Genomic DNA, 4,490 nt, shown 5'->3' with positions numbered 1-4,490 from the left:
TCGTACATACCTGCCTCCTTTTTGGAGGGCGTAGAGGCGGTGATGGCTCTTTCGTTGGTCCATTGGTAGTGATTCTGAGCCATGTCTTCAATCAATGCGTAAGCCTCCGTATAGTTCTTGTTCATCAAGGCTCCACCTGCAGCTGCATCAACAGACATCTTAGTGGTATAAGTTAGGCCATTATAAAAAGTTTGGACTATGAGCCACTTTTCTAAACCATGGTGGGGACAAAGTCTAAGCATTTCCTTGAAACGCTCCCACGCATCATAGAGATACTCCCCATCTTTTTGGTTGAACCGCATGATTTGGTCTCTTAGTTTGGCGGTTTTAGAGGGGGGAAAGAATTGGGCAAGGAATGCTCGCCTCATTTGATCCCATGAAGTGATGGAACCGACTTCTAGGGAATGGAACCAAGCGCTAGCTCTATCCCTTAAGGAAAAGGGAAAGAGATGAAGTCTTACGGCTTCTTGGTTCTCTTTTATAGTGCCATTGAGTCTTAAGAAGGAAGAAACATGGAGATTTGGATCCTCAGTGGGTGATCCAGAAAACTGATTTTGCTACACCAAATTGAGTAGTGCAGGCTTGATCTCGAAATTGTTACCCTCAACCGTCGGGTACACGATAATAGCTTGTGGCTCTTCCGTGAAGGAGTAAAATACTCTTTGAGAGTGCGTTCAGCCATAGCAATATTATATTGTGCCTCTCTCTTTTTCTTATGCAAATATCTTTCAATCTCAGGAATAAATTCTCCGAGACTTTTACTTCTTCGCATAAGAAATCGAGAACCCAAGAAGTTAATGGTAACACAAAGAAAGAAAGAAGTAGAAGAAAAGAGGAAGAAGAAAGAGTTCTAATCACAAAGAAAGAGTTAATTAAATTAGTTTACTCCCCGGCAACGGCGCCAAAAACTTGATGAGATAAAACCGCAAGTGCACGGTCTTACCGAAGTAGTATGAAAAGAGTATCGTTCCGACAGGGAGTAGTTTAATTCAATTAACCTTTGATGATGATTAGAGGAGAAACGAGTTGTAAGTTGGGGTTTTCAAACGATTGAAAGATAATAAGATAAAAGGAGTCTTGGGATCATCGGTTCATCTAAATGGCAAGTCCTTCACAAACCAAACTATAAGCTTATAACTTTATGTTAGACCTAATTTCTCAAGACAGTTTCTCTTTTGTTCCTCTAGCAACCAAGCCTATTTTGCTGACTTGATTACTATTAGATTTTGGTTCCTCTAACAACCAAGCCTATTTCGCTGACTTGATCATTATTAGTTCCCTTGAAGATTGAAACTATATGTCTCAAAGATTTCAAAGACTATTTCGCTGCCTTTGAAATCCTTGTCTAAATTCACTTGTTCGAATATCAAAGCTCCACTTTCGTTTTATGAATTGATATTTGAGATGATGGATAAACAATTATCAAACCCTCCACTTTCGTTTCCACAGTTTCATAATGGTTGATCCATGTTAAAGCGGTGAATTTAGATAAGAAATTAGGGTTACATAAGATTAGGGCTTAGAGCTTGGTTTGATTAGGATTATGTCATTTAGACTTATCCAACAATCCCAAGACAAAGAGAAGTCTGTTCAGTCATGTTCATCGTAGACATGGGGAAGAAGAGAGAAAGCATAAAAGTAAATGACTAGAAAGTAAAAGAAAAGAAAAGAACTTTTATTAGAAAGACAATTGTCACTTATTGAATTCCAAGAAAAGATGAATATTTGTGATGGCTAGCTACTCTATTTATAGCATAAATTCGACTTAAAATCTAAGCAATTACATTACTAGAATGTTCCACAAGAAACTGCGGGGTAAAATAGAGTAGCTTAAAATCTAAGCAAAAGCAGCAAAAGTGACTCTGGAGGGTGGCACGGCCGTGCCAATGCTAGCACGGGCCGTGCCAAGCTTCTGACTTTGGGGGAGACATATTTTTGTCTCTGAATCTTTGTATTTTCGTACTAAATCAGCTTCAAGTCCCTTTCTTTTGCTCCAAGACTCAATCCATTCAATATTCATTCCTGAAATAAAATAAAATGCAATTTGTAGTAAACTATCTTAAAAAGGAAATAATACTAATATAAAATAAAATAAAATCTAATTAAAAAAAAAACTAAATAACATATAAAAATAGATAATAATTAACTCATCAAAACTCAAACCTGTCTAGAGATAGTGCCTCTTTATTCCAACCCGTCCTACTCTCTTAGCAATCTGAGTGCATTTCGTGGCCTTTTTTCAAAATCTTTTCCTATAAAAAAACCTTTGCACAACATTCTTGAGATTTCTAGTTCGATCTCGCTTGTAATAATCAGAACTAGCCCCGTTTGCCAAAATCACAGGCAAACAGAGTGCCCGTCTTTTCGCTAGTCATGATAAGAGGAGAAAGGATATTGAGTTTCAGGTTGGTGATCATGTGTTTTTTAGAGTGAATTCTGTAACCGGTGTTGGATGAGCTTTGAAGTGTTGGAAGTTGACACCGCGTTTTGTTGGACCATTTGAGATTGTTGATAAGGTTGGAGTTGTAGCGTATTGGATTGTGTTACCCCGTCATTGTCGAATCTTCATGATGTGTTTCATTTGTCTCAGTTGCAGAAGTATGTATTTTATGCATTTCGCGTGATTCAAGTGGATGATTTGGAAGTATGGGATAATTTGACCGTAGAGACTTGGACAGTTAGGATTGAGGAGCGTTTAAGAGACAAAGAGATCGTTTTGGTGAAGATGATTTGGGTTGGACCAACTGGAAATCAGACAGTAGGATGAGGGTTTCATATCCGGAGTTGTTTTCTTCAGGTAATTTTCGAGGACGAAAATTCTTTTTAGTGGGGGAGAGTTGTAACAGCCCATTTTTCGCTAGAATTATTTTAATTGTTTATTATATGTGTTTATACGTGTTTATGTGTGATTAATTGTCCCTGTGTGTATTTTATTTGGGATTAGTGGATTTTGGCTTAAAAGGGTATTTTAGTCATTTTATTAAGAGGGTTATTTTTCGTGTTTTATGTGGGAATGATTATTTTTACTAAGTTCCTAGTGAGTTAGGGTAATTATTTAGGAGACGGTAATTATTCGTTATTTTGACGGTTTATGTGTGTAGTAACTTTGGTGAATTAGTTGGTAAGAATATTGAACTCATTAAGACAACTAGAGGCTAAGCCCATTTATTTAGTGACTATATAAACACAACCTTGTGAGAAAATTAGGTCATTACATTCATTCACTCATTTCACAAACATTTTGAGAGAGAGGTAGAGCGAGAAAGTGAATGAAGAGGAGAAAAGAGGAGCTAGAGGGAGAGAGCTTGGGATTGAAGGCTAGGAGCTAAAGTGAAGTTAGGGTTTGGATTCTTGAAGAACTAGAGGTAAGGGGGATAATGCTTTTCATAATTAAGTCATAATCACATATTTTCAATTATGGGTTTAAGTGCTTTTTTGTTAATTGTGATTTTTTTGTAACTTTCATGATGAAATCCGTGCTCTTAATTCATGTGAATTTAAGGGTATGATAAACTTCATGAAATTGATGTGTTATGTGCTTAAAACTCATGGTTATTGTTGTTGATAAGTTGTTTTGATGATTTTTGCTTAAAGTGGTAAGAATGAAGTGTTGTTTTTGATTGTTGATGAAACTACGAAATTATGCTATGAATGATGTTGTGTTGTGTTGTGTTGTTGATGAAGATTCATGCCTTGTGTATCTCTAATGGTGTTGTTGTGATGAAGATCGTTGTTGTTGTTGTTTGTTGAGTTTTGTGAAAATGGGTTGAAAATGAAGAAGTTTAATTTTGCTGAGTAAAATTAAGTTGATTATGGTGGGATTAATGTATAAGGGATTAGGTGACATTAGTATGATGATTTGGGTGTGTTTGAGATTGATTTGGAACCTTAAAATGGCTTAAAATGGTGGAAAACGTCCTTTTAAAAAGCTGATTTTTGTACCTGATTTTGTCAAATGTCTGTCTGTTCTTTCTCTTACTTCAAAAAAAAAAACTGTTTGTGAGTATTGTAGAAAAAGTATACATATTATGTAAAAGTATCCAATTTATTGATTTTTTTTTTGGTACAATTTATTGATTTCTTTGATGGATTTGGATCCTCTCCAACTATTTCTCTCATGTTATTTGTCCTGCCATAATCTAAGTCATTTATTCACATATTTTCTTTCTCTTTAGTGCTGCTTTTTGTTCATTTATGAACCAATCAACCGTTGGATCAAAAAAGGAGAGGGGGCTGCACAAAAAATGCTAGAGAGGATCCAAATCCTTATTTTGATACATGTAAAATGTCAAAAATGACAATATAAAAACAAAACCAAAAAACAGATGAAATAATATTTTATAAAAATGTTCTTATAAATTTGAAAAATTCTTGCGTAAGCTCTCACTTAACACGTCATATTTAATCACAACCACTAAAAACATTATACGTCATTATTATTATTATAACAATATGAAAAATATAAAAATTGGAAATTTATGACCTTGATT

General features: G+C 35.2%; 1 non-coding gene across 1 annotated transcript; it reads left to right on the top strand.

The window, feature by feature from the left end:
• Nucleotides 1-213: 213 nt before the first annotated feature.
• Nucleotides 214-320, top strand: LOC120580370 (small nucleolar RNA R71). Its single transcript, XR_005646094.1, has one exon. It is a non-coding gene; the product is annotated as a small nucleolar RNA R71 (small nucleolar RNA).
• The last annotated feature ends 4,170 nt before the right edge of the window (nucleotides 321-4,490 follow it).

The sequence above is a fragment of the Medicago truncatula genome, chromosome 4, assembly GCF_003473485.1.
Source record: "Medicago truncatula cultivar Jemalong A17 chromosome 4, MtrunA17r5.0-ANR, whole genome shotgun sequence".
Lineage (NCBI taxonomy): Eukaryota > Viridiplantae > Streptophyta > Magnoliopsida > Fabales > Fabaceae > Medicago > Medicago truncatula.
This window is presented reverse-complemented; position numbering and strand designations above follow the sequence as displayed.